Source organism: Gorilla gorilla, chromosome 5 (genome assembly GCF_029281585.2).
Source record: "Gorilla gorilla gorilla isolate KB3781 chromosome 5, NHGRI_mGorGor1-v2.1_pri, whole genome shotgun sequence".
NCBI lineage: Eukaryota > Metazoa > Chordata > Mammalia > Primates > Hominidae > Gorilla > Gorilla gorilla.
The window spans coordinates 125,258,779-125,271,100 of record NC_073229.2 but is presented as its reverse complement, the minus strand read 5'-3'; positions in this window follow the sequence as shown (position 1 = coordinate 125,271,100).

The following is a 12,322-nucleotide window of genomic DNA, read 5'->3' as shown; positions in this document are numbered from 1 at the left end:
AAATGCTTCATTGTTTCTAAGCCTCAGTTTCTGTACCCATAAAATGGTGCTAATGATATTTACCTCATGTGGCTATTAAAAGATTAAGTTGGCCGGATGCAGTGGCTCACGCCTGTAATCCCAGCACTTTGGGAGGCTAAGGCGGGCAGATCACCTGAGGTTGGGAGTTCAAGACCAGCCTGACCAACATGGAGAAACCCCATATCTATTAAAAATACAAAAAATTAGCCTGGCATGGTGGTGCATGCCTGTAATCCCACCTACTCAGGAGGCTGAGGCAGGAGAATCACTTGAACCCAGGAGGCTGAGGGTGTGGTGAGCCAAGAACGCACCATTGCACTCCAGCCTGGGCAACAAGAATGAAACTCCATCTCAAAAAAAAAAAAAAAAAAAGATTAAGTTGAATAAGATATGAAAATGCTTAGCACAGTGCTTCACACGTGAGAAGTAGTCAAAAGAGGAGGGTTAGTATTATGCTAAGAACCAATAACTAGTGTATTAGGCTGTTCTTGCACTGTTATAAAGAAATATCTGAGACTGGATAATTTATGAGAAAAGAGGTTTAATTGGCTCACGGTTCTGGAGGCTATACTGGAATCATAGTGGCATCTGCTCCTGGGGAACCCTCAGGAAGCTTTCAATTATGGCAGAAGGTGAAGGGAGCAGGCACATCACATGATGAAAGCAGGAGCAAGTCAGAGAGAGAGTGGTTGGAAGGAACATTTTTAAATGACCAGATGTCACAAGAACTATCACAAACACAGCACCAAGCCAGAAGAGATTTGCCCCCATGATTCAAAACCTCCCAAAACGCCCCACCTCCACCACTGGAGATTACAATTCAACATGAGGTTTAGATAGGTAGGAATACCCAAAGTATATCAACTAGTATACACAAAGAGTATTAAATATTTAACCTTTTTAACTTTCTTTCAAATGAAACCTTTTTCTTCCTAAAACACGCACAGCTAAGAATTTCTTTGCTTGAGTCTTTTACTCACTTCTTTACAGACGTTAATCCTGTATTTTTTTCTCTGATTTGTACTGTAATTTGATCCTTTTTTAAAGAAAGCCTGTTTGAGGCTGACTCTTCAGATTCTTTGTACAGCATACTTAAACTATAAAAATGAACTTAGGATTTTCATGTATGTTTTGGGGAAGAAGTTCTGAGGGGTGTTAAATAATATATATCTATTTTTTAAGGATCAAATAAATATCATGGATTTTGCAAGTGAATAATTATTTGTGAATCAAGCCTCGCTATATTAAGACTATACTGAGTGCCCCTTTTAGGACAAGACTAACAGTTTGTTTCTTTAAGCAGTTTTTTAAAAAAATTATACTACAGTTCCTCTCATGCCTTAGGCTGACAGTTGCAGTCTCCATGACATTTAGCACTGTTAATTTTATTTTGGCTGCATTTGTAATAATGCCATTTTATTCATCTTTAACATACCAAATTTGATTAGCCTTCTATCATATGAAGATACAATTCCAGTATAATAAAATAAACATGCTATGTTAAAGATCTCATATGGTCTCTTGCATGTACTCTGATCTCTGCTTTTAAAGCTAGGGATAAACACTATAAATACTGTATGAATTAAAACTTTGTCACATCAGTTTTATTGTAGTACTAATAGGCTGGCAGAATACATTTCATATTATGGTGATACAAATGCTTAATCTCTGAGCAGAACAATAAAATTCAGAAACATAACATTCCTTTGTGGGGAGGAGTTGCTTTTAAACGAGCTCAATAAAAAAATGCAAACTGATTACTCCAAGCACACTGAAAATTAGGCATCGCCAGAAGGAATGTGTAAAAGGCTTTCTGATAGCTTGGATTAGAGACAATGATTCCCACAAAGCCTATCAGAGATAAATGAAATAAATGGAAGGAAGATGCAAACTCGGTCTTTGTTCCAGTAACTGCCGAATGTCATATTGGAATTCTCAACACAAAACCAAATGACTAGCAAGATCATCTGTATGCAAATGTAGAGTAAGTGACCCTCCCAGCTCAATAGCTATTTTGAGATAATTGAAGTCTATACTATAGGAAAGTAGTTTCTTTCAAAGACTATGTTGCCTTTTCATGACACCTTAAAAATTCCATGTGAGTACTTAATGGCTAAAAATATTTTACTTTTACAGTTTAATCCTGTTTCTGTAGCTGTTCAGCAACTGAAACCCTTTCCTACTTGGTGAAAGGCTAGTTTTCATTTCTCTGAAATTCAAAGGGGGTCAGAGACTACCTCTCCCTGCTCCGACAGGTAGATCAGGTGACCCAGGCTTGGCCAATCTGATGATCCTTCCTGCCACTTTGCATTGTGAGCAAGTGATAGAAAGGAGCAGGGACAGTTTGGAATTCATTTCATGAGGCATCTTGCAGCGGGAAGTGCAGCGCTGCCCAGGGTGGAGGCCGAGGGTAGTGTGACAGCAGCAGAGCCGAGCGGGGCATCCCAACCAGGCTGTTCCTGCAGCATGACCTTGGCTGTGGTTCTTGCTGAGGAACCTGCCTGCATTTTTGCCAGTTTATAGGGTCTTCAGGCTTCTCCGCAAACAACTGAGCTTCCTGATATTCTGCCAGCAGATCTCTCTTTTGCTGAAGTTAACAAGAGTCAGTGTCTGATGCTTGCAACAAAGAACCCTGACTGACACGTAGAGGGTTTTCTTATTGTAAAGTGTTGTCGGCACTGCTCTAATATGTTTTGTTCTATGTATGAAATGAATAATAATACTTGATGGAAATATACCCACTCTTCCACACATCTCTCTATATAATGAAATCCTCATAATTCTAAGGATTCACCTGATAAAAAATATTGTTTCAGAGACAGAATAGTCAGAATTAAAGATTTTTATTGTGGGCGTGTTACGTCACATAATAGGCACAACAAAGGATTGGTCACTAAAACTAACAGAATGCAGCTATTGAAAGAAAAATTATGTAAGGAATGTCCATCTCTGTATAAGTAAAAATGTAACTTAACAATATATAACTAGCAAAAGACTTTGGGAGACAACATAGCAAATTTATTAAGACTAAGAGTTCCAGTTTAGATTTGCCACTGACTAGCCATGTGATTTTAACCATTCTACATCTTATCTTCCACATCTGTCAACTGTTTGTGCTGATACCATTTAGTTCACAGGGCTAAAGTGAGAATTAATCGGGATACTAATATAAATTTGTGAGTGCAGTACTAATACACAGTGAGAGCTTATACATGATGGAGGCCCATCTGCCAGGTAAGTCTGTTGCACTCACACACCAATACCACTCCCAGCTTTTCCTAGGTTCCGGCATATTGATTTGTTGGGATTTATGTTGGGAAGCTCATATTAGCATTCTGTCTCTTCCCTGGTCCCTCAGGGATTTCATTAAAGGAAACTGTCCTTTCCCTGCCTCAGCCACTAGGGAACTCCAGGTGCCGTAATGCTGGTATTGTTGTTTTCTGCTCTATGTGACATTTAATGAGAGAAAAACAAAAACAAAAAAGCCAACAACTTTATACTGTGAATAATATTAGCAAGTTTGCTCTAGAATAAAAAATGCTGATGATTTAGACAATGAAAACAGCCATTAGGGAAGTACTATTGAATTCTTCTTTTTTCCTTTAAGATTAGCTCCTCACGCCCTTCCTCACCTTTGACTAAGAACTGATCCACAGAAAAAGAATCCTGAAACTTCCAAGTTACAGACTATAAGAAGTCAGATTAATGCATAAAAGTTGCTCGTCATTAAAGGAGTAATCGCAAATCTTTACCTCCAGCAACCTAGCGCAACCCATCATTCTCTCCCCTGCCCCACTACTCATGCCTCCTAAGGGATCTCCCTACTCTTCACACTGGCTCCCACCCATTCTCTAGTCATCATCCTGAGTGATCTTTTAAAAGCATACATCAAATCACCTCATTGCATCTCACGAAACTTTCATTCATCTGCCTCTGCACTTAGAATAAAATCTAAGCCCCGTCCATGTGACACACAAGGTCTCACATACTCTGTACTTCAACTTCCATCTTGAATGCCTTTACCCTTGCCTATTGTGTGAACAAGCTGAAGACTTCTCCAAGTAGGACTTCCAAGTCAGATTTCCCTCTGCATGACTTACCTCCTTCCCCCAGATCATTTCCTTGTTGTATCCTATCAGACAGGACCCCTCTTAGATGTCACCACCACCCAAGTACTTTCTATTTCATCACTGTTTTATTTTCTGCAGAGCAGTTTTCTGAAAAAAATGCTGCATATTTATTTCTTTCCCATTCCCCAATGGAGTTAAGCTCTATGCATGCAGGACCAATTCAGGTTTGTTTACCAGTGTGTCCCCAGTGCCTTAAACAATACTTGACACATGGTAGTTCAATAAATATTTGTTACCTGACTAATTGACTGAATGTATGATTCAAAAGATAATGGTTTCTACCACGCACCCCTCACTCCCTTTTCTGAAAGTTTCTCCCCTTTCCTGAGTAGGATTCTGCCAGTAAGAAAGAAAGAAACTGCTCTGCAGCCCCCAGCAACTTCTGGTTCTGCCAGTACAAGGGACATACATTGTTTGTAGCCTCTGCCAGTTTCCCAGATAACAGTCTGAACTCTCCTTTGCTAGCAGGGTCTTTCACGCTCCCCGGACTAAGAAATCACCCAGGATTGCACACCTAAATCAGACCATAGAAGACAACCTCATATGGTAACACCACACCAGGCTCAGGACAGGAAATTTACTCACCACACATCAAGGTAATGAAGTAACCAAGTGCGATTTCACACCAGGCTTCCTGCTCCCAACAACAGAGGATGAGGGGGCAGCTCATTAACCAAGTTTGAATTTAAGTATAAAATGCCATATTTTCACAGGAGGAAATAGATGTGTTTTCTGTTAAGAATTCCAGTCTGAGTTCTCACTCAGCCTTTCATTCCTAAATGCAGAAAAAAACTAATAAGCTTCTTAGAATACATACATAAGAAGTTCTGTTTAACCCTAAGCTATTTAACACCTCAGTGGTTTTATAAGCACCAGTCTCATTAAATCTTGTGTGTGTGTCTTTGTGTGGGTAAGGCAAAGGGTGGCCGGGAGGGATCACTGCCACTGAACAGTCACATTGAATAAGCCATAGGACTGAAATTAGGAGGCAAGCAACAGTGACATCTAGTGTGGGTAAGAAATGCCAATACTGGCAAACTGCTTTTCTTTCTATAGCAAAAGACAGGACACAAGAAAGATGGTAGCAAATAAGGGTCAGAAAAGTGAAGATGATGGCAAATGTGAAACAAGAATGCAGATATACTAGATGACTACAGAAAAAGATTCTTTTCCAATTCCTTTGCCACTAAATGTTCTTCCCAGTTATATATTATTATGCACTTTCTTAGCTGAAAAAGCCCCTAAGGTGACCCAGCCTCCCACTTCTGCTCTCCCTTTCCCCTAAACCCTCCCACTGTGCCCTCTGGATCTCCTGTCTGCAATCAGTAAGCTCTTCTTATGCTCTTCTTGGAACATTTCTTTGCCTCTTGTTTTAAAAGGAGTCTGTTGGATACTACTTGCCCTGAAACCCCCCTGAGGAAAAGCTCTTTCATTTGTTGATCACACCCTGCCATGATGGCTGCTGTTCTTGCTTCCCGTTGCTTATCTATATCTCCCTCTTACAAAAATTTCTGCTCGTTTGAGCTCCTGCTAAGCAGATGTGTCACTCTATCCCCACTATACTTGTTGCAACCATCTGACAAATCCCTGCTCATTCACAACCATTTGTTGAATATTTTAACTCTTTTTCACAATTTTTTCTAGACCCACCCTATCATCGTTTTCAGTATCATCAACATCCACTTGATGAACCACGGCTGCTCAGCTCTTCAACCTCCTCAACTCCAATGCCTTCCCCTCCACCTCAGCCACCTACTCCCATTGTCCCATTTGTCATCAACAGAAGCTGCAACATTTCTGAAAACTCAGCTTCAAACCTCCCACTCACATATATTTCTCCTATTCAGTCTCTCAAGTACACCCACTAACCTATTCCACCAGCCACAGTGAAACCTCGAATCCATTAACCCCTTTACTTTCTGCACCTTCTGTCAGTCCCTACCTGGACTCACTGCCCTCCTTATCCAGCCCATATACTCAAGGTCTAATATTGTATTTGCTGCTCTGAAAATATACTTGATTCTCTCATTCTTTTCTCCTTCCACCACACTCATGGTTAATATCGCTTATCCTTGCCTAGTTAAGCAGTCAAACATTCCTAAAGAAAAATTAGTAAACACACCTGACTGGTTTTACTTTAAATTCATGACTACCAACCTTAAGTAGATACTCACTACTGGCTGGCAATCCTGCTGTGTTTCTCAAGTAGTATAACTTCCTAACTCACCAAGAACTATTTTATACATACTTCAACCTCACTCTCATATAACAGTCTCACCTCATTACTCTTCGAAAATAAAAAACTCAATGATCCACTTTATATTCTCAACCTTAAACCTATAAACCTACCGGCATCCACACCCATTTTTTCTTCTTCCTTCCTCCTGTCAAAGCCTACATTGTGAATGTATGCTCAAGCTCCCACCTTATCTCTCACCTTCTCAAGGACTTCACTAGTCAATCTCCCCCCCTTGTGCATCAGCCATTTTCCCTTCTCTGCTGCATCAGTTCTATCTTTATACAAACATGCTGCAGTATCACAGAGCAAAAACAAGCAAAAACCTCTCTCAATCCCAGAATTTTCTGTTCCCTCCTTTGGAGCCAGATTCCTCAAGAGGCATTACTGGTGCTGCCTCCACTTTCTCACCTCCCATTCCCCCTTCATTCTGGTTCCTGCTCCCCACTGCTCTGGCAAACACTTCTTGTCCTTAACCTCTCAGGAGCATTAATCAGAGTTGACAATTTCATCCTTCCACTGAGGGCAGGACTTTACATTCTGAGTTTTCCTACTGCTTCTCTGGTTATTCCTTGTCACTCTCCTTTCTAGGCTCCTTAGCCCCCATACTAAAGCTATAAATATTGGTAATTCTCAATGCTCAGTCTTGGCCCAACTTCCCTTCTCCTCTTCGAGGATGGTGTGCATTCTGACTGAAAATACTGTTAATATGTTTCTCCCAGAAACTAGCATGAATCTCTACTTTGAGCCCCGACTCACATATTCAGCTACCTAACATCTTTACTTAAATATTTCACACACATCTCAATATTATTATGTCCAAAGCTAAGTATTTTTTGTCCTTTCAACCTGTCCTTCACTCTTCCCAATCTCAGTACACAGCACCACTACAAAACCTGGTGATCATTTTTTATTCTTCCTTCCCTCTCTTTCCCAAATCCAAGCATTCAACAATTTCTGTATTTTTTTATATCTAGCATATATCTTGAATTAGAGTATTTCCTCCATTTTTACTGCCATTATCATATTCCTGGTCACCATTATCTCTCACTTGGTCTCTAAAAAAGTAGAGTCAAGATAGATTAGATGATGCTCCAACAACCATAAAATCTGAGTGACCAAGAAAGAAAAAGAACGAGAAATATTTGGCACTAGTGACTACAAAGTCTGCCCCTTTAGTCATCAAATATTCCATTCACCATCTTTCCCACAGGCCCAATAACTACCTGTACTCCAGAGAGACAACCCACATTGTATTAAGCTCAAAGTTCAGGATCTCTTGATGATATATGATGGGCTCTCATCTTAGTGTGGCTTCTCTTAATATGGAGACTATAAAGAAACAGAAACTTCCGCACATATACCCAAAATACAATAGTGGAACAGGGTCAGGATAACTGCAATAAACATGCCCATTTAGAAAGCAAAAGAATGAGAGGAAGACCAAAGTAGTCAATGTTCCATTGTAATTATGAAATTCTACCTGGGGGTGGAGAATGTTCTTTGATTAGGCTCCAATTCTCCTGGAGAGAGATTCCCTAGTCCATTGTTTGTCATGACCTTGGCTCTGCCCTTGGAGAAGATCTTTCTTTTTCATCATCCAACATGGCCACTTCTAAAATAGTCATTGGAGAAAATGCCCTCCCAACCCTCACCTCCCACCCCTTTGGGCACTGAGCCTGCTTCCTACCTTTAGATATTTGAGGACCCAAGGAACACAAACATATCTAGTTCACACTGTGATTTCTTTGGTATACAACTCTCTTTCAAAAAGTTTGCTTCTCATCTATTTGATTCCAGCTAGCTCTGTGTGCCATTTACCACACCCATAATCCTTTCAAGGCATATCTTCTCTCCTTTTCCCCTCTCCTCTCTCTTTTCCTGTCTCCTTTTTCACTAAAATTTTGGCTCTGTGAGATCTATGATTTTATTATTTACTGCTGTAACCACAATACCAAGCTCAGTGCCAGGGATATAGTAGACACTCAGGAAGTAGTTGTGAAATGAATGAATAAAGGAACCTTACCTGAACTTTGAATTATGATTCTGCCTTCAGGTCCAGTTTATGCTTCTTTTAACTATTTCATTCTTCTTTCTTCTCATCTTCACCTTGTAAAAATGATATCACCTGCTGGCCCAAGTCTAAGTAACTTCTTGTCCTAACCTGTTTTCTTCTCTACAAGTTTTCACTTCTTCACTCAAGTATACTTTGGACCCTGAGAAGTTGAAGAATTCTAACTAATATTCTTCACCTGTTTTCCTAAAACAATATTGGCCTTTTTTAACTCTAGAGCAGAGGTTTTCAATCTTAGCTGCACATTAATATCAGCTGGAGAGCTTTTGAAACTCAATTCACTAGCAACATACCAAGGCAATTAAATTAAGAGTCTCTGAGGGTGAGACCTAGACATCAGTACTTTTTAGAGCTGCCCAGGTTATTTCAGTATGCAGCCAAAGTTGAAAACCACTGTTCCAAACTAAGCTTTCTCTCCACCTCTTTCTTTCCTCCATGATTCTGAACCCTAATACTGATTGCTCAACCTGTGGATCTACCATCATTCCAAACAGCAAATCAACAAGTATTGAATTCCCTAAGTACTCACATCTGTGACTAATTTACTTCCTCCTCATTCATTTTCCCCCTCCCAGCTGCGCCTTTCTCTTTCTATTCATGGCACTAAATTCATGGTTTTAACAATTGCACTTTAAATTACTTTTCAGATTTGATCCCACATCTTCTCTTCTCCTCAATTCCAAAACTTTGCTTGAGATTTCAAATAAGTCTTCTATATTTTCCCATCCAGCACATGAGCTCATTCTCTCTTGCTTTCACTCATTCTCACCCACTTGTCTTTATTTTTTGTTTTAATCATAAAAAACAGTATATCTAGACTTTTAGTAATGTAGCTTATCTCTGTTATGTTCACTGTCCTCCGATTTGTCCTGATTCTTGCTTTCTTGACTACAATTACTGGTCAGCACATCCTCCTGCAGATATCTTTTTAAATATGACACTCTACTAGAAGGACACATTGTTATTTATTGTCTCAATGTCTAAAAAAAATCTATAAACATGCAAACCAATATTTCATATGCCTTGCTATGAGCCTAATTTATAAAAAGAGGGTATTTTTAAAGAGAATAAAAAATGGATATTTGAAGATCCATAATCTTAAAACATGTATAAATAAGCACAAATATATATGGTCAGGAATGGGAATATCTTTTGACAGCTTATCAACCTCCCTTAACATGTCAATTGGTCCTGAATATGTGTCTGTAGGATGTCAGACTCTTTCAGGGCCTGAAGCTGGGGCTAGAAGGTAACATCTCTGGTTAGCTGGCACTTGAACTTTCTCCGTAGATTCCATCATACTGTAAATGGGACAGAGCAAGCTGTTGGAGACTTGACTGGGAAATAAGTTTCTGATCCAAAGTATAATTTGGGCAGGTCACAGGTTCATACAGCAGTTGAGTTCAATTCAGACCCAGCTGGACGCAACAAGCTAACAGTAGAAACAATCATGATCAGACAGAAAAATAATATTCACTTATCTGCTTCTTGATTTCCTGAACTGCCCCAGACATGGTGCAAAGCCCTGAGATTAAGAACATCAAGGACGAGTGGAGAAATAAATATACTAAAATAATGGTACTACCATTCAAAAATTGAGATGTACGTTGGGTAGAAACATGACGTAAAGGAGGGAGTATTTGAATAGGTCCCTAAAATTTGCTGCGAACCAGGATATAGAAATTGTGGAATTAGTGGTGGCAGCTCACGCCTGTGATCCCAACACTTTGGGAGGCTGAGACGGGCAGATCATGTAAAGTTAGGAGTTTGAGAGCAGCCCAGCCAACATGGAGAAATCCTGTCTCTACTAAAAATACAAAAATTAGCCAGACATGGTGGCAGTTGCCTGTAATCCCAGCTACTAGGGAGGCTGAGGCAGGAGAATTGCTTGAACCCATAAGATGGAGGTTGTGGTGAGCTGAGATCACACCATTGCACTCCAGTCTGGAGACAAGAGCAAAACTCCATCTCAGGAAAGAAAGAGAAAAGAAAAAAAGAAAAAAAGAAAGAAGGAAAGAAAGAAAGACAGAAAGAAAGAAAGAAAGAAAGAAAGAAAGAAAGAAAGAAAGAAAGAAAGAAAGAAAGGAAGGAAGGAAGGAAGGAAGGAAGGAAGGAATTGTGGAATTTAAGTATGTGGAGGAACATAGCAATCATTAATTGACAAAAAATGTGCTGGGCTATTTTGAAAAGCAATGAGCTTCCTTCCCATGAAAAAGGAAGCTGTTCACATCTGACAGAGATGCTGAAAAGTTCTTCACCAGGAGGTGAAGATAAAGCTCTATATTGAGTACTTATTCCCCCTCTGCAATCCTAGAGCTCAAATGGAGAGCTAAAAATAGAAGTATGTAGTTAAAGATATGTATGCACATATTATATCCATATAGACAGAGAAAAATATAGGAAAAACTCTACTTAATACATAGACTTGGAAATTTTAAAAAGAAAATCACCAGTGGTGAAATTAATGAAGTGAAATGGAACAATTTCACTTGCAAAATCTTTCCAAATGTACTATCTTAAAATAACATAAGACTCTCATGATGAGACTAGTGGTGGTTCTATTAACTCACGCAAACACTGAGGACATTTTCAATCATTCTGTGATAAACTGTCACACAGCAGCCTAATTAGCTCCACAGACTGCTTTCATTTGAGGGCTTTCATTGTGTTACTATTCTAATCATTTTTAAATGTCCTCCTCAGACTATTTTCTATTGTACTGTTTTTCACTCTGGGATCCACATTTTATAGGCCTCCCAAAAGCTCCTCATCATTTTAAAGATTGTATTTCTAATAATGTCTTTGATTATGTTGCAAACTCCTTAATCTATATGGTATTGTGTTGGTCGTGTTAGCAAAGTGTGATCTGAAAGAATAAATCCCTGTAACATTCTATGAACACCAATGAAGAAGGGGTTAATGATTTTTCAGCTGCATTTCTTGCTGGTGAATATGGCACAGATGAATATTTTTAAAATGAATATGAACGGTTTTAGATGAGTGCTCCTTAAATGTCACTGCGCATTAGTCATGCAAGGATCATTAAGGGGTATGAGAGGTAGACTTCCACATTTCATCCAAGACATAGATTCTTGCTGAAGACTGTTACTGTCAGAGTTGCCAGGTTAGACTATGCTGGTAATGATTATTAATGTAACTGAAGCATTAAATGGTTCATTTTTCTCCATTTTTCTTCATATACAACAATATTTCCAAAATATTCATAAAAAATGCATTTTTCTGCATGAGTCCTGGGGTGGCAGAGAATACAAAGTAAATAAAATGGTACAAATACCAAAATAAATGCATGCAATGGAAATTATCTTCTACTAAAACTTAACAATAAATTAATGTGTCTATTTATAGGCATAAAACCCATTCCTGCTAATGAAACATGTTAGTTCTCTAGGGAAACATGAATCATTGAGCGTCTCTAATGTTTAAACGCCAGTAGATAACAATAGGTTTTCTTCCTTTTTGATAGTTATGTTAGATATAAATCCCTGGTTTATAAGTATACTTTACCTTAAGATAATATCCAGTGCCTCCCCAAATGTTTCTCTGCCACATGAGAGACACTTCACAATCTCACAACAAAATACACTGAGTAGCAAATCATCTAGAATTTGTTAGGATATCAAGTTGCTTGAAAGAGTCTTGAGATCAATCACCAAAGAATAGGTTCTTTGAAATTAGCCTGATTGCCCCTAGACAGCCTATCTGTGCCATTGGCATATTCTCACTGTAGGAAGAGGGGATAGGTCTGGATCAGTGATCTGAGTAAGGCCCTAGCAGCTTTTCTAAGAAAAAATACCTTTTCTCAATACCAGGTTCCATATATCCATTTCCTTTGACTCTAAG